Here is a 19,390-nt window from a genome sequence, read left to right as displayed (position 1 = left end):
GCAAAATAATTACAATTAGTACTAACACTGGAATGATAGATGTGCAAGAGATGATGTGCAAATAGAGATACTGGGGTGCAAATGAGTAAAATAAATAACAATATGGGGATGAGGTAGTTGGGTGGGCTAATTTCAGATGGGCTGTGTACAGGTGCAGTGATCGGTAAGGTGCTCTGACAACTGATGCTTAAGTTATTGAGGGAGATAAGAGTCTCCAGCTTCAGAGATTTTTGCAATTCGTTCCAGTCATTGGCAGCAGAGAACTGGAAGGAATGGCGGCCAAAGGAGGTGTTGGCTTTGGGGATGACCAGTGAGATATACCTGCTGGAGCGCATACTACGGGTGGGTGTTGCTATGGTGACCAATGAGCTAAGATAAGGCGGGGATTTGCCTAGCAGTGATTTCTAGATGGCCTGGAGCCAGTGGGTTTGGCAACGAATATGTAGTGAGGACCAGCCAACAAGAGCGTACAGGTCACAGTGGTGGGTAGTATATGGGGCTTTGGTGACAAAACGAATGAAACTGTGATATACTACATCCAATTTGCTGAGTAGAGTGTAAATGACATCGCCGAAGTCAAGGATCGGTAGGATAGTCCATTTTACGAGGGCATGTTTGGCAGCATGAGTGAAGGAGGCTTTGTTGCGAAATAGGAAGCCGATTCTAGATTTAACTTGGATTGGAGATGCTTAATGTGAGTCTGGAAGGAGAGTTTACAGTCTAACCAGACACCTAGGTATTTGTAATTGTCCACATACTCTAGGTCAGTGGGTGGGTGCCAGCAGCGTTCGATTGAAGAGCATGCATTTAGATTTACTAGTGTTTAAGAGCAGTTGGAGGCTACTGAAGGAGTGTTGTATGGCATTGAAGCTCATTTGTTAACACAGTGTCCAATGAAGGGCCAGATGTATACAAAATGGTGTCGTCTGCATATAGGTAGATCTGAGAGTCATCAGCGGCAATAGCGACATCATTGATATACACGAAGAAAAGAGTCGGCCCAAGAATTAAACCCTGTGGCACCCCCATAGAGACTGCCATAGGTCCAGACAGCAGGCCCTCCGATTTGACACATTGAACTCTATCTGAGAAGTAGTTGGTGAACCAGGTGAGGCAGTCATTTGAGAAACCAAGGCTATTTAGTCTGCCAATAAGAATGCGGTGGTTGACAGAGTCGAAAGCCTTGGCCAGGTCGATGAAGACGGCTGCACAGTACTGTCTATTATCGATCGCGGTTATAATACCGTTTAGGACCTTGAGCGTGGCTGAGGTGCACCCATGACCAGCTTGGAAACCGGATTGCATAGCGGAGAAGGTACGGTGGGATTCGAAATGGTCGGTGATCTGTTTGTTAACTTGGCTTTCAAAAACTTTCGAAAGGCAGGGCAGGATGGATATAGGTCTGTAACAGTTTGGATCTAGAGTGTCACCCCCTTTGAAGAGGGGGATGACCGCGGCAGCTTTCCAATCTCTGGGGATCTCAGACGTTACGAAAGAGAGGTTGAACAGGCTAGTAATAGGGGTTGCAACAATTTCGGCGGCTAGTTTTAGAAAGAAAGGGTCCAGATATTCTAGCCCAGATGATTTGTAGGGGCCCAGATTTTGCAGCTCTTTCAGAACATCAGCTGTCTGAATTTGTGTGAAGCAGAAGCGGGGGGGGCATGGGTAACCTGCAGCGGAGGGTGCAGAGCTGGTGGCCGGGGTAGTGGTAGCCAGGTGGAAAGCATGGCCAGCCGTTGCAAAATGCTTGTTGAAATTCTTGATTATCGTAGATTTATCCGTGGTGACAGTGTTTCCTAGCCTCAGTGCAGTGGGCAGCTGGGAGGAGGTGCTCTTATTCTCCATGGACTTTACAGTGTCCCAAAACTTTTTGGATTTAGTGCTACAGGATGCACATTTCTGTTTGAAAAAGCTAGCCTTTGATTTCCTAACTGCTTGTGTATATTGGTTCCTAACTTCCCTGAAAAGTTGCATATCGCAGGGGCTATTCGATGCTAATGCAGTACGCCACAGGATGTTTTTGTGCTGGTCAAGGGCAGTTAATTCTGAGGAGAATCAGGGGCTTTATCTGTTCTTAGTTCTGTATTTTTTGAATGGGGCATGTTTATTTAAGATTGAGAGGAAATTACTTTTAAAGAACAACCAGGCATCCTCTACTGACGGAATGAGATCGAAATCCATCCAGGATACCTGGGCCAGGTCAATTAGGAAGGACTGCTCGCTAAAGTGTTTTAGGGAGCGTTTGACAGTGATGAGGGGTGGTCGTTTGACCGCGGACCCGTTACGGATGCAGGCAATAAGGCAGTGATCGCTGAGATCCTGGTTGAAGACAGCGGAGGTGTATTGAGAGGTTAAGTTAGTCAGGATGATATCTATGAGGGTGCCCATGTTTACGGATTTAGGGTTGTACCTGGTAGGTTCGTTGATCATTTTTGTGAGATTGAGGGCATCTAGTTTGGATTGTAGGAATGGCCCAAGGTGTTAAGCATATCCCAGTTTAGGTCACCAAGCAGTACGAACTCTGAGGATAAATGGGGGGCAATCAATTCACATATGGTGTCCAGGGCACAGCTGAGGGCTGAGGGGGTCTGTAGCAAGCGGCAACAGTGGGAGACTTATTTCTGGAAAGGTGGATTTTTAGAAGTAGAAGCTCAAACTGTTTGGGCACAGACCTGGATAGTATGATAGAGCTCTGCAGGCTATCTCTACAGTAGATTGCAACTCCACCCCCTTTGGCAGTTCTATCTAGACGGAAAATGTTGTAGTTGGGGATGGAAATTTCAGAATTTTTCCTAAGCCAGGATTCAGACACCAGGGTTGGCGGAGTGTGCTAACGCAGTGAATAACTCAAACTTAGGAAGGAGGCTTCTGATGTTAACGTGCAGAAAACCAAGGCTTTTATGGTTACAGAAGTCAACAAATGATAGCTCCTGGGGAGTAGGAGTGATACTGGGGGCTGCAGGGCCTGGGTTAGCCTCTACATCACCAGAGGAACAGAGGAGGACTATAATAAGGATATGGCTAAAGGCTTTAAGAACTGGTCTTCTAGTGCGTTGGGTACAGAGAATAAAGGGGGCAGATTTCCGGGCGTTGTAGAATAGATTCAGGGCATTATGTACAGACAAGGATATGGAAGGATATGAGTACAGTGGAGGTAAACCTAAGCGTTGGGTAACAATGAAAGAGATAGCATCACTGGAGGCACCGATTGAGCTGGTCTCGGCGTGTATGGGGGGTGGAAAAAATTAACTATTTGAGGCAGTTTGAGAGGGACTTGGGGTTCTACAGTGAAATTGTATAATAAGAACTAACTGGAACAGCAATAGGCAAGGCATATTGACATTGGAGAGAGGCATAAAGCAATCAAAGATGTTATTAGAGAGAGCAAAGACAACAACTGCTAATGGCGATAAAGTTTGGGCTGAGGCTAAACAGATAAACAGGACAGGGTACCGTGTAAAGGAACAGTCCAGTAGGCATCAGCTGTGCAGCTGAGTGATCATAAGGTCCAGTGAACAGCAATATGTGAGTCCGAGAGCAGTTCGAATTGGTACTACAGCACAGCGATAAAGAAGCACGGCTGTCGGTTGCGTGTGCTAGCGGGCCGGGGCTAGCAGATGGATCTTTGTGGTCGTCGCAACGGGAAGCCTGTTGAAACCACAGACGATTACGTCGGCAGACCCTTCGTGATGGATCGGCGGTGCTCCGTGTCGACTCTAGGAGGTCCCGTCCGGTTGACAGAGAGGTAGATAGCCGGGAGATGTGCCTGACTCAAGGCTAGCTCAAGGCTGATTAGCCAACAACAACGTTCATTTGGTTGCAGCTAGCTAGTTGCGATTATCCAGTGTTAAAGGTCCAGTGATTCAGTGATTCCGGCAGAAAATCCGATAGGTTCTGGGTCGATAATGCGCTGTGCAGACAGTGCAGACCGGCCGATAATAGTCCAGGCTAGAGCTGGCTGGTAAGTAGTGCAGGCCACGGACAATGGTGAAAAACCGCTAACGGTGGCTAATAGCAAGTAGCTAGTTAGCTGGCTAATCCCGTCCGGTAGACAGAGAGGTAGATAGCCGGGATATGGGCCTGCTCGAGGCTAGCTCAAGGCTAACTGATGCTTGCTTCGGGGGCAGTGGTGATTAGCCCACAGCAACATCCATTCGACATCCATTCGGTTGCGGCTAGCTAGTTGCGATCCAGTATTGAGGTCCAGTGATTCAGTTATTCCGGCAGAAAATCAGATGTTCTGGGTGAAAACCGCTAATGGTGGCTAATAGCAAGTAGCTAGTTAGCTAGTTAGCTGGCTGGCTAGTGTCAACTGGAGATTCTAGATAAAGGTGAGTAAATAATAGAATCCGTTCTACATTGAGTGAGGCGTGTTGCAGGAAATTATATTTAGTAAAAGGATGAAAAGTGTGATAGGGAAATATATTCGTAAAATACAAAAAACTGGCTATTTACATGGACACACAAGAGAACACGACCGCAATGCTACACCATATTGGAATCATACCTGACCTGATGACTCCTGGCTGTCCCCAGTCCACCTGGTTGCCTGCGGCTATGGAACCCTGACCTGTTCTCCGGACGTGCTACCTTGTCTCGGACCTGCTATTTTCGACTCTTTACCGCACCCGCTGTCTCGACCTCTGAATGCTCGGCTATAAAAAGCCAGCTTACATTCACTCCTGAGGTACTGACTTGTTGCACCGTCCACAACCACTGTGATTATTATTTTACCCTGCTGGTCATCTATGAACGTTTGAACATCTTGAAGAACAATCTGGCCTTAATGGCCATGTACTCTTATAATCACCACCCAGCACAGCCAGAGGAGGACTGGCCACCCCTCAGAGCCTAGTTCCTCTCTAGGTTGATGAGGAGGTTTTGGGTTTGGTGAGCCAAGGATAGACCTTACCATCTCTGTGGTCCACAGCGTCCCTCTTAAACGTTCTTGTAGGTATTCCTTCATTTGGGATTTTAAATCCTCCTTGATATTATTCATGTCAGTTTTGGATATGGAGAATTTCAGTTTCTGTTCTTGTTCTTCAATTTCTGTCTGGATACTAGTGAGAATACAGAGAGGACAGTTAGGTCCAGAGAAGCCTACTTAAATATCCCACACCATTTAGTGCAAAACTCCTGGTTGTGTCAGCCAACTGTAGGCTCCTTCTGTATGTGGAGTCCTCTCTGTGTATTCTTTTGGCATGCACATAATCACTGAGAGTGGAACCATGAAGAAAGTGTCTCAACTTCTTTTGGGTTGGAACTTGAGTTTGCGGGTGACATCATCAGTAGCAACAGATGAAGCATCGAGGGTCCAATCGCTCAGAAAAAGGATAGTATCAATGTATTTTTCTGTAAAAGAACACAATTTACAGTCAAGCTGGAGATCGCTGCAAAATTTGCAATAGCCAAACATTTTGGCTGCACCAAAATCCTAAAAAATTTACGTAGAAAGCCAGTATGAGGGTTTGCGCTTAGGCTAGAATAGAAGGCGGCCAGTGCGTAGGAGAAAAAATATATCTGTTGAGTTCAAACGTTATTCTCACTCAAAACCATGAAAAGGAATAACCCAAGGAGGCCGAGATGCAAAAATAATCTAATAATTTGCAATGCAATGCAAGGTGCTATAAAACAAAACAATAATGGAGCATACGTTTTGGCCTCATGCCTTCATCAGTGCTGTACAAAGAAATTAAGAAGACATGTACTTAAGAAGACACACCTGCTGTGCGTATGAGTCACAACAGGTGCAAGCAGATAGTTGATTAGATACTGTTTGTACAGCACTGATTAAGGCATAAGGCCCATTTTTGTTTTATAGCATCTTGCACTTCCACTTTTTGTATTCTTTTGAGCATGGATTAAATTAAGTATATTCTTTTTGCATCACAGCCACCTTGGGTTATTCCTTTTCATGGTTTTGAGTGCAAGTACCTTTTGAACTCTACTGATATATTTTTTCTCCTCCTTCCAGTCTAGCCTGAGCGCAAACCCTCATGGCTTTCAATTTGTCTTGGTAACCACAGGATTAGCCTACATTTTGCCCAACATTTTCATGAGGGCAGTAGTTTTGTGTTTGATAAGCTTCATGGTGTGACTGTATAGCGCCTGTCTCAAGTGTCTCAGCCCACAAATCTTGGTGAGTGCTCCTCTGCGCTCCACCCGCCTACTAATCTGTCATACACACACAGGCATGGATGAACACACACACACACAAGCACACATTTACATTTACATTTACGTCATTTAGCAGACACTCTTATCCAGAGCGACTTACAAATTGGTGCATTCACCTTATAGCCAGTGGGATAACCACTTTACAATGTTTTTTGTTGAGATCAGAGACCTGGCAGTGTGGTGCCAGGAAAACAGCCTCTCCCTCAACGTCAGACCAAGGAGCTGATTGTGGACTACAGGAAACGGGGGGAGAGCACGCCCTCATCCACATTGACGGGGCTGTAGTGGAGCGGGTCGAGAGCTTCAAGTTCCTTAGTGTCCACATCACTAAGGATTTAACATGGTACACACACACACCTGCACAGTCGTGAAGAGGGCATGACAGTGCCTCTTCCCCCTGAAGAAGCTGAAAAGATTTGGCATGGGCCCTCAGATCCTCAAAAAGTGCTACAGCATCTAGAGCATCACCGTTTGGTATGGCAACTGCATCACTCTCGATCGCAAAACGCTACAGAGGGTGGTGTGGACGGCCCAGTACATCAGTGGGACCAAGCTCCCTGCCATCCAAGACCTCTATATCAGGCTGTGTCAGAGGAAGGCCCGGAAAATTCTCAGACTTCATCCACCCAAGCCATAGACCGTTCACTCTGCTACCATCTGGTAAACGGTACCGGAGCATCGACTCTCGGACCAACAGGCTTTGAGACAGTTTCTATCCCCAATCCATAAGACTGCTAAATACTGTAGTTAATCAAATGGTTACCCATACTATCTGCATTGACCACAGCTAGCACATAATGTTCTGAGAACCATATGTTTCTTAGAGCTTGGTGAGAGCATGGTTGTCCTATGGTTATTTTGCATACAACCTTCCCACAGCTTTCTAGGAATGGTGCAGTATAGTTGCTTGGCTTTGGAACATTCGCAGCACATTTAAGGAACTTGACAAAAAAAACATTATTTTCTTGGTATTTCATTACTTTAACAGAACGTTTCCTAAAAGTTCAAACATGGTTACATTTAACTTCAATTTTGATAATGTTATAGGAACGTTCTCCAACTGGTTTGACATTGGGAATGTTCTCAAATAGTTCAGAGAACATTATGAAACAACATACTTCTGTGGGAATATCAGTAGTTCAGCATAGCATTTGCTACAAGTTTCCCCAGGGTTCTATTTAAAGTCATGTCCTAAAAATGTTCTGAGAACGTTAACAAAACTTTCCAGAAAAACCACAATAACATTTTAGTAACGTTCAGAGAATATTCTAAGCATGTTATTTAAAAACAAATACATTTCGTTTTCAGCATCAACAAAACTCTCTATCCTCTATCTTGTTAAGTGTGTTCACATCTGATCTTAATGAGTGCTTGTTTCCTTTGAAATGGGGTCTGTTTGAATAGACTAAAATGAACAGCTTTGTATGCGTAAAAAAACATGGCTCCATCCTGGTGGCACAGTGAACTAATTCCATGGATGGAGAACGGATCATTTTAAGTTTGAATCTCACTGATGCCCTGTCACAATAAAACAGAAATGTGTTTGCATGATTAATGCGTACGGAAATTCATTTCCATGTGTCCTATCTGTGCTTGAAGTTCAAAAAAGTTAACCCAAAATAAGCTAGCAGTGTTATTACCCACTGGGCACATACTGGTTGAATCAACATTGTTTCCTCATCATTTCAATGAAATTATGTTGAACCAACGTGGGCTAGATGTTGAATTGACAACTGTACCCAGTGGGTAAAAGTCTTATTGAAACATTAGTTGAACGTTTTAAGGAAGTTATTAAAAAACCTCAAAATAACCTATAATTTCCATTCTCAGAGCGTTAATAAAACCTCCCACGAAAAATTTCAAGTAACCCGAGTAAAATGTTCTTAGAACCTCCCTGAAACCTAAAAATAAACGTTCCCAGAACAGGCCAAATGTTCACTTCCGTTCTCAGAACGTTTAGCCCTTTGACGCATACAATCACATATGTGTGATTATTGTTGGGTGGTCCTTGCAGCGTACCATCGCAAATATGTGATTGGAACAGTAGCAAGAGATTGTATGATGCAACAAACACGTCTAAACAGCATTGCTGTCTGAAAAGCATCTAAACAATGTTTTGTACTGATGGAAAATAAAGGTCTTCAACTTTATTCCTCAATTTCACCTTTTATTGTAAAAGATAAATGCGAACTTCATCATCCAAGCATCACACGGAACATACCTACAGCCAATTTCATGCCATAAAAAGTCTAAATAACAGGTTGCGCTGACAAAAAAACAAAACATAAGTTAGCAACCTAACAGCTAGAGTTGTTTACTATGCACCACATGTCTGGTGAGCACAAGGGAGAAATGTAATATTGTTTAGAAAGGAGATACGTGTCAGCTAAGCTAACAGCAGCTAAATTCTTTATGATGGCAGCCATGTTTGTTTATGTTTGACAAGCAAAAACTCCCTAATCGCAGAATGCGCCCATTGCCCAAAAAATATCAACTTAGTTTGGCCACTTTTCAGCATATTACAAATCTTCAATGTGCTTGTTACAGTGTATACAAGAACCGGAGCACATGCCTTGACAAGTCGTTTACAGTTTTTGATAACATTTTATTTGCTTTGTGATTTATCACCTCACAGATCATCACCCCAAATACAAGCCTACTGCCTTGCTTAGCAGGGTTGTCAGATTTGGGTGAAACCATTTTAGGGGGGTTTGTGTGTGTGGGGGGGGTCATTTAATTTGTGGGGGGTATTCAAGTTAATGGGGGAGTAGAAATGTGGTTAGGTATCGTGGGGGGATATGGAGGAAATATTACTATGATGGGGGATTTATCAATAAATGGGGGGCAAACACAGGAGAAGTTTATAATCTGAATAAAAATAAAACCCCTGGAAAGGGGGGTCTGAGCTGGCAACCCTGATTAACCATAGTTACAATCTAAGTCAGTCCTGACAGAAAAACGTAACTCTTGACAGACACTGAAAATACTTATTTTCCACCATAATTTGCAAATAAATTCATAAAAAATCCTACAATGTGATTTTCTGGATTTCTTTTTCTCAATTTGTCTGTCATAGTTGACGTGTACCTATGATGAAAATTACAGGCCTCTCTCATCTTTTTAAGTGGGAGAACTTGCACAATTGGTGGCTGACTAAATACTTTTTTTCCCCACTGTATATATATATATATTTTTTTTTTTTATGAACAAAACGTATTTAGAATGCCAGCGTTTCCCGGCCTTAGACATGGTTGTCACATGTAATATATGCTCATACCCTGCTCGACACTATTGTATCGAAAGCAACGGATTTCGCACCTCAGGTTTCCCGCCCGCTCTCACACGCGCAGCCCCTAAGACAGGCTAATACCAAAGCCTCTTTCAGATAATAATAAATGTAATACACAGTGCATTCGGAAAGTATTCAGACCCCTTGACTTTTTCCACATTTTGTTACGTTACAGCCTTATTCTAAAATTGATTAAATCGTTTTTTTCCCTCATCAATCTACACACAATACCCCATAATAGCAAAGCAAAAACTGGTTTTTAGAAATGTTTGCAAATAAACAAACAAAAAAACTGAAATATCATATTTACATAAGTATTCAGACCCTTTACTCAGTACTTTGTTGAAGCATCTTTGACAGCTTTACAGCCTTGAGTCTTCTTGGGTATGACGCAAAAACTTGGCACACCTGTATTTGGGGAGTTTCTCCCATTTTTCTCTGCAGATCCTCTCAAGCTCTGTCAGGTTGGATGGGGAGCGTTGCTGCAAAACTATTTTAATGTCTCTCCAGAGATATTCGATAGGGTTCAAGTCCAGGCTCTGGCTGGGCCACTCAAAGACATTCAGAGAGTTGTCCCGAAGCCACTTCTGCGTTGTCTTGGCTGTGTGCTTAGGATTGTTGTCCTGTTGGAAGGTGAACCTTCGCCCCAGTCTGAGGTCCTTAGTGCTCTGGAGCAGGTTTTCATCAAGGATCTCTCTGTACTTTGCTCCGTTCATCTTTGCCTCGATCCTGACTAGTCTCCCAGTCCCTGCCGCTGAAATACATTCCCAAAGTATGATGCTGCCGCCACCATGCTTCACCGTAGAGATGGTGCCAGGTTTCCTCCAGACGTGACGCTTGGCATTCAGGCCAAAGAGTTGAATCTTGGTTTCATCAGGCCAGAAAATCTTGTTTCTCATGGTCTGAGAGTCTTTAGGTGCCTTTTGGCAAACTCCAGGTGGGCTATCATTTGCCTTTTACTGAGGCGTGGCTTCCGTCCGGCCACTCTACCATAAAGGCCTGATTGGTGGAGTGCTGCAGAGATGGTTGTCCTTCTGGAAGGTTCTCCCATCTCCACAGAGGAACTCTAGAGCTCTGTCAGAATGACCATCGGGTTCTTGGTAACCTCCCTGACCAAGGCCCTTCTCCCCCGATTGCTCAGTTTGGCCGGGCGGCCAGCTCTAGGAAGAGTCTTGGTGGTTCCAATCTTTGTCCATTTAAGAATGATGGAGGTCACTGTGTTCTTGGGGACCTTCAATCCTGCTGAATTTATTTGTACCCTTCACCAGATCAGTGCCACGACACAATCCTGTCTCGGAGCTCTACGGACAATTCCTACGACTTCATGGCTTGGTTTTTGCTCTGACATGCACTGTCAACTGTGGGACCTTATATAGACAGGTGTGTGCCATGTCCAATCCATTGAATTTACCACAGGTGGACTCCAATGAAGTTGTAGAAACATCTCAAAGATGATCAATGGAAACAGGATGCAACTGAGCTCAATTTCGAGTCTCATAGCAAAGGGTCTGAATAATTTTTCATTTAAAAAAATTTACAAAAAATTCTAAAAACCTGTTTTCACCTTGTCATTATGGGGTATAGTGTGTAAATTCCCTCTTGAGTCTTTGTTTGTAGGTGGGGAGAATCAAGATAGAGAGAATCTAGATAGAGTCATGGTTGGACATGCCGAAAGGAGGACGGGAGAGGGCCTTATACCCGTGTCGAAAAGGCGTGTAGCAGTGGATGAGAGTAGAATTTCCGCGAGTTAGACAGTCGATGTGTTGGTAGTAATTTGGGAGATCGGTTTTCAAATTACTTTTGTTAAAGTCCCCCACAACAGTGAACACTGCCTCTGGGAATGCGGTCCCCAGTTTGTTCAGGGTCCAATGGAGATCTTTGAAAGCCTTTTTGGTGTCAGCTTGGGGCGGGATGTACACAGACATTGCGATAATCCCTGAGAAGTGTTTCGGAAGGTAAAAAGGGCAACATTTGATGACCAAGTATTCCAAGTCAGGGGAGCTTAAGCTCACAAGTTCCATGTGTTTTTGGTCCAATCACATTTGCTCTTGCCAGAAAAGGCCCACTTCCTATCCACTTGAAAAACGGTAAAACCCGCTGGTTGGAGATAATCCGTTTGGATGTCGGAGGAAAGCCAGGTCTTAGAAAAACAGAGTATGTTGCAAGATTTGACGTCCCTCTGGAAGGAGATCCTCGCTTTGAGTTCATCAAGTTTGTTCACTAATGATTGATCATTGGCTAGTAGTATGTAGTAGTATGCTCGGTAATGGAGGACGGGTCGCCCGGTGTCTTAATCTCACTAAAACCCTGTTATGTCTGCCTCTCCGTCGGCGTCTTCGCTTCCTACTCTCCGGTAGGACTCCCAAGCAGCTCGGCATGCTAACTATGAATTTGTGATTGTTTTGAGAGAGAGAGAGAGAGAGAGAGAGAGAGAGAGAGAGAGAGAGAGAGAGAGAGAGAGAGAGAGAGAGAGAGAGAGAGAGAGAGAGAGAGAGAGAGAGAGAGAGAGAGAGAGAGAGAGAGAGAGAGAGAGAGAGAGAATTCCTAAATACTGTACTTTCATTTCCAACATTTGTGTGACTGTATATACACTGAGTATACCAAACATTAGGAACACCTCTACAAGGTGTCAAATGCGTTCCACAGGGATGCTGGCCCATGTTGACTCCAATGCTTCCCACAGTTGTGTAAAGTTGGCTGGATGTCCTTTGAGTGGTGGACCATTCTTGATACTAAAAACTGTTGAGCGTGAAAAGCCCTTAATGTTTCGTATACTCAGTGTATAGCTCCTGTCTCAAGTGTCTCTGCCAAGAACTCTTTATCATGATGTGTGCTGAGTGCTCCTCTATGCTACACACACGCACGCACAGATACATTTTTGTACAGGATTTCTTCCCCTTCATTTAATCCCGCTTCACCTTTTCCATCTCTCTCTCTGTATCCGCCTCTCTTTCTCTTGCTCGCTGTCTCACTCACCCATTTATCGCTCACTTCTCTCTTGCTTCAATTTTCCATCTTTCTTTCTCTCTCCTTCTCTCTTGCCAAACTATCTTTCAAGTTCAAGTTTTATTACACTCACATAGCAGTCAAAACAAACTGAAATTCATGAGCGTTTAGACAAAATAAGTTTCCATCGATCTTGAAAATGTATGGTGACTCATTGATTAGAGAACAGAAGTATGGTGTGGTGACCTCTTGTACTGATCCATTCTTGACTTAGGTACTGTCAGTTGGTTTTGGCTATGGGTGTTCCTGCCCGTTACCATGTTTCAGTCAGGAGGTAGCCAGTCTCTGAAAGGAGAGTTGAGGAGGCTGATAGCAAAGTCAGTGTGGAGCTGCGTCCTACTTTCATGAAGCCAGGGTAGGGACAGGATCAGAAGTGCCTCTGTGTAACTGGAGTATGGAGGACATGGGACAGGTGGATTTTCTTGTGAAGGACCTTGCACTTGGCAGAGTTAAGTGACATTCTGCTTGCCCAAACCGTCAAAGTTGTGCAGGGCTGGCTGTGGTGTGCTGATGTTCTGGCCCACTGACAAAGACATGATCAGTCTATAATTTTAATGGTAGGTAAATTTGAACAGTGAGAGACAGAATAACAACAAAAAATCCAGAAAAACGCATGTCAAAAATATTATATATTGATTTGCATTTTAATGAGGGAAATAAGTATTTCACCAGTGGTGCGTGTTCCCAGTCCGGTACGGCCCGTGCCTGCTCCCCGCACCAAGCCAGTGGTGCGTGTCGTCAGTCCGGCCCGGCCCGTTCCTGCTCCTCGTACCAAGCCAGTGGTGCGTGTTCGTAGTCCGGTTCGGCCCGTGCCTGCTCCTCGCACCAGACCAGTGGTGCGTGTGTCCAGTCCGGCATGGCCCGTGCCCGTTCCACTATTGCCTGATCCAGCTCCGGTCAGCTGCTCCACTCCGGAGCCAGAGCAGTCCGCTCCACCGGGGTCCAGTCCAGCTCCGGTCAGCAGCTCCAGTCCGGAGCCAGAGCAGTCCGCTCCACCGGTGCCCAGTCCAGCTCCGGTCAGCGGATCCACTCCGGAACCAGAGCAGTCCGCTCCACCGGGGTCCAGTCCAGCTTCGGTCAGCAGCTCCAGTCCGGAGCCAGAGTAGTCCACTCCACCGGTGCCCAGTCCAGCTCCGGTCAGCGGCTCCAGTCCAGACCCAGATGTCAGCCCCTCTCCAGGTTCGGGGTCTCCCACACCAGGGTCCAGACAGGGCTTGGTACTTCGTGGGAGGAAGGAGAGGGGAAGTAGCACGCCGAGGTCCAGACCAGCCTAGGGGCGCAACGGGGAGGCTGAGAGAATGTGGTCGCCCCACCCGGACCCTTCCCTGTCAGGTCAGGTTGGTGCGGTTGGAGTCCGCACCTTTGGGGGGTGGTACTGTCACACCCTGACTCATGGGACTTTTGTATGTTGAGTCAGGGTGTGGATATTCTATGTTGTATTTTCTATGTTTGCATTCTATGTTGTGTGTTTCTATGTTTGGCCGGGTGTGATTCCCAATCAGAGGCAGCTGTCGCTCGTTGTCTCTGATTGGGGATCATAATTAGGCAGCCTATTGGCAATCACTAGTTGTGGGATCTTGTTCCGTGTGTAGGCTTGTTTTGTGTTTTAGCCTTAGGACTTCACGTTTCGTTGGTTTGTTGTTTTTGTTTGTGTGTTTATCGGTGAAATAAACATGTATGCCTTTCACGCTGCGCCTTGGTCTGACCCGTCCTTAAACGAACGTGACAGAACCTCGGTTCCCTGAAGAACTACTAGGCCTGATATTCAGACGGTTGCCGTTGTCATCTAGAAGAATCACCCTTAATGTCAGGAATGTATCGACAAAGGAGATAACCCTGAAACGAGGTACGCCTATTGCTCATCTGTTTCCTGTAGATGTTGCTCCTGGTGTTCCATTGAAAGTAAGCAGGATTTATCTGAGAAACTGACATCTTCTTAATTCTCCAGTGCCTGAGGGATGGAAGAAGAGGTTATGTGAAAAGATGATGGAACGAAAATAAGTGTTCTCAACACATGAGTTTGATGTGGGATTTTCAAAGAGTACTCACCACACCATCAGAGTTACTGAAGACGAACCGTTTAAGGAGAGATCTCATGCATGTGTGTTGATTACAGGACCATCAACAAGCGCACTGTTCCTGACCAGTACACAGTCCCACGTGTGGAGGATGCTCTGACATGTTTGAGTGGGAGCAAATGGTTCAGTGTGTTAGATCTCAGAAGCGGATACTATCAAATCCCAATGTGCAAAACAGATAAAGAGAAGACTGCATTTATCTGTCCAATTGGATTTTACCAATTTGAGAGGATGCCGCAGGGTGTGTCCGGAGCACCTGCAACAATTCAACGTGTCATGGAATAGACAGTTGGATACATGAACCTATTCAAAGTTATTGTTTACCTCAACGACTTAATCGTGTTTGGAAGGACGCTGGAAGAACACGAGCAGAGGTTACTCAAGGTGTTAGAGCGCATATTGAATACACAGCGGTAAAAATCACCTCAAGATAAAAACATAATATTCAATATCAGTAAATTATACTAAATATTAACATTCATATATTCAAGGGTAATAACATTCAATCTGGATAATAACACAAAACAAATTATAAGGCTAGAGAAATATATCAACAAATATTACAACAACACGCAACACCCAAACATGACGGAAGATAAACAAGGAGAATCAATCTCCAAGAGAAAACGCGACTCCTCGACTGATACAGATGATTTATGCTTTTCACCACTGGGACTGGTAAGTGTGGAAAGCGACTTGTTGAAGTTGATAAATGACAAACTGGGCACACTAGAGTTGGTCAGTAATGATGTAAAATAGTCTTGAAATGAGTGATGGAAAAGCCACGATAATGGAGATTAATACAAAAAAACTAAAAGGGACAGTCACTAGGATGGAAACGGACATTAAGGAACTTAAAAAGGAGAACAACTTTCTGAGAGAAGCCTTACTAGACATTCAAACTAGATTGATGAGAGAAAATGTAGTACTTACGGGTATCCAGGAAAAAGAGGGAGAGATTACAGAAAAAATTGTGAAGGACTTCTTTCTTACAGCGCTTCAAATTCCACTCGAGGCTGTCGACAAAATCCAACTCGAAAGTGTACATTGTTTCGGACTAAGAGGACAGAGATATGAGCGTCCAATCGTTGCCAAATTTGCTTTTTTTAAGGATAAAGTAATGGTTAAAAGCCTAGGTAAAAGACTTGCTGGCACGAAAATAGGCATGATAGATCAGTTCCCGAGGGAGATTGCAGAACGGCGCAAAGTTCTGTAAAAATCTTCAAGGAAAATAGATCAAAAGGGAAGCGTGTTGCTCTTGTTGTCGATAAACTGTACATTGACAACCAAATGTTCTGCGACACAAAGACTACTCCATGGCTATTCTGAAAGTTCTAATATAGGAGTCAAATAATGGAACACCCAATACTAGTCATGGTAGCGATTGTAATAATAAAGCACATTTATAGTAGGTATAGTATTTTATAAAGGGAAAAGACGGTATTACAAGAAAAGATAACAAGCAAAATAATACATCTTCAAATACAACTAAATTAGAACACAAGTAATCAATCAACATAGTGGAGATATAAAACATAGCAAACAGAAGACATAGAAGGCACTGTATGTGTGGATGAATTGTGATGGAAGGTGTGGTGTGCGTTTATGTGTTTGAATAAGTGTGGCTTTAAGTGATTGAGAAAGGAAATGGTTGCATATCCCAGAACCAACGTGTGTCTGTGAGCAGGGGTTGTGAGAGAGAGCTTTCAATTTTGTGCAGATGAGGGATATACATTTGAAAAAATATATATTGTCCTATCATGATGGAACGATCCCCAACCCTATATCCTAGACACCCACCTGAGCGACCCATACACCAAAGAGAAGTACCCATCTGTTTTATGGACCTGCTGTGAGTTGACTAAATGCAGCCAAAACAGAAAAATCAATGCGGTCAGAGACCTACTTGAGCAGCACCGCCCCCTCAAGATTCTGAGCCTATCTGGCAGGGTTGGTTCTACAAAGCCAGAGCCCCCTGATGGGAGAGCATAATATACAAGGACATTCTCAAAGCTGCTAATGAGAACCTTGACGAGCTTGTACCTAGCCGGTGGGGTACCCCCACCCAGGTAGTGGCAGTGCTGGCAACACTGGCTACAGTAACCCATGGGGAGGGGGTCACACTCGGACAATCAGAGAGGGGGGCTTATCATTGTGGCCCAGGTGGCACAAAATAATCAAAGGTCTGACTGCACGGAGATGCTACAACGGGGGACCAGAGTGTTTGTGTCTCAGGTGAAGAGGGTGGATCTGATCTCTATTACCTAGGACTTGACATAGATTAAATCTCAAATTGTTGTCAATTTTTGCTCAATCTTGTATGCTCTCTCAAACAGCTGTAACATGCATTCGTATATGCATTCGTAAATCAGGTCCTTTCTTGAGTTGGGCTCTGGGATATAACAACCGTTGAGCATCTGATTTTATGGTTGATTGTGGAGGAAAGGGGTTGAGTGTGTTAGAGTATGTGCGTGTGTGTTTATCCCACATCTGTTGCAAGGGGGGTAAGGATGTTAGGGAGAATATAAGATGAACCACAATAATTGTTTGCTAAAATAATAATTGCTTGTAAAAAATTGTTTATGTAATACAATGGCAATCTGGGTTATAGGTTAAAGTCCTACGCATGAACTGCCAATATTATTACGCATATTAATTGATAATGCTGGAAAATAAGATATGCAAGATATTTGAATAGCTATATATTTTTAAATAGCTATATATATATACAGTGGGGAGAACAAGTATTTGATACACTGCCGATTTTGCAGGTTTTCCTACTTACAAAGCATGTAGAGGTCTGTAATTTTTATCATAGGTACACTTCAACTGTGAGAGACGGAATCTAAAACAAAAATCCATAAAATCACATTGTATGATTTTTAAGTAATTAATTTGCATTTTATTGCATGACATAAGTATTTGATACATCAGAAAAGCTGAACTTAATATTTGGTACAGAAACCTTTGTTTGCAATTACAGAGATCATACGTTTCCTGTAGTTCTTGACCAGGTTTGCACACACTGCAGCAGGGATTTTGGCCCACTCCTCCATACAGACCTTCTCGAGATCCTTCAGGTTTTGGGGCTGTCGCTGGGCAATACGGACTTTCAGCTCCCTCCAAAGATTTTCTATTGGGTTCAGGTCTGGAGACTGGCTAGGCCACTCCAGGACCTTGAGATGCTTCTTACGGAGCCACTCGTTAGTTGCCCTGGCTGTGTGTTTCGGGTCGTTGTCATGCTGGAAGACCCAGCCACGACCCATCTTCAATGCTCTTACTGAGGGAAGGAGGTTGTTGGCCAAGATCTCGCGATACATGGCCCCATTCATCCTCCCCTCAATACGGTGCAGTCGTCCTGTCCCCTTTGCAGAAAAGCATCCCCAAAGAATGATGTTTCCACCTCCATGCTTCACGGTTGGGATGGTGTTCTTGGGGTTGTACTCATCCTTCTTCTTCCTCCAAACACGGCGAGTGGAGTTTAGACCAAAAGCTCTATTTTTGTCTCATCAGACCACATGACCTTCTCCCATTCCTCCTCTGGATCATCCAGATGGTCATTGGCAAACTTCAGACGGGCCTGGACATGCGCTGGCTTGAGCAGGGGGACCTTGCGTGCGCTGCAGGATTTTAATCCATGACGGCGTTGTGTGTTACTAATGGTTTTCTTTGAGACTGTGGTCCCAGCTCTCTTCAGGTCATTGACCAGGTCCTGCCGTGTAGTTCTGGGCTGATCCCTCACCTTCCTCATGATCATTGATGTCCCACGAGGTGAGATCTTGCATGGAGCCCCAGACCGAGGGTGATTGACCGTCATCTTGAACTTCTTCCATTTTCTAATAATTGCGCCAACAGTTGTTGCCTTCTCACCAACCTGCTTGCCTATTGTCCTGTAGCCCATCCCAGCCTTGTGCAGGTCTACCATTTTATCCCTGATGTCCTTACACAGCTCTCTGGTCTTGGCCATTGTGGAGAGGTTGGAGTCTGTTTGATTGAGTGTGTGGACAGGTGTCTTTTATACAGGTAACGAGTTCAAACAGGTGCAGTTAATACAGGTAATGAGTGGAGAAGAGGAGGGCTTCTTAAAGAAAAACTAACAGGTCTGTGAGAGCCGGAATTCTTACTGGTTGGTAGGTGATCAAATACTTATGTCACGCAATAAAATGCAAATTAATTACTTAAAAATCATACAATGTGATTTTCTGGATTTTTGTTTTAGATTCCGTCTCTCACAGTTGAAGTGTACCTATGATATAAATTACAGACCTCTACATGCTTTGTAAGTAGGAAAACCTGCAAAATCGGCAGTGTATCAAATACTTGTTCTCCCCACTGTATATTGAGGTGAGAGCATTGGAAATGCTTCTGTTTTGTGGGTGGCACTGTGTGCTGTTTTTGATGGATGGGTCCTGGCCTCTCGGGGCCCTAGGGATCCGGAGGGACGGGGGTGGTATGCCGATCACTGGGATGACGTCCCAACTTGGGACGTGGAGGGGCTTTAGCGGGGGAATTAGTGGAGAAAAATTGGAGGGTTACTTAGTAGCAATGCAAATATCATGGTACAGCTATATGGACAGTCAATCACTTTGGTATTTTTTATGGGTACATTTACAAACATATATAATGACAAATAGTTTTGAAACTTGTATCTCATTATGGTATATGGTGAAATAAGTATAGCCAGTTATAATTGTAATGGCTTAGCAGATAATAACAAAAGAAGAACAATTTTACATGGCTCAAAGAGAACAAATATAATATATATTGTTTACAGGAAACTCATTCAACAATTCTAGATGAAGTTGCGCGGAAAAAAGGAATGGGGTGGGGGGGGGGAAAT

Source organism: Coregonus clupeaformis, chromosome 8 (genome assembly GCF_020615455.1).
Source record: "Coregonus clupeaformis isolate EN_2021a chromosome 8, ASM2061545v1, whole genome shotgun sequence".
NCBI lineage: Eukaryota > Metazoa > Chordata > Actinopteri > Salmoniformes > Salmonidae > Coregonus > Coregonus clupeaformis.
This window is presented reverse-complemented; position numbering follows the sequence as displayed.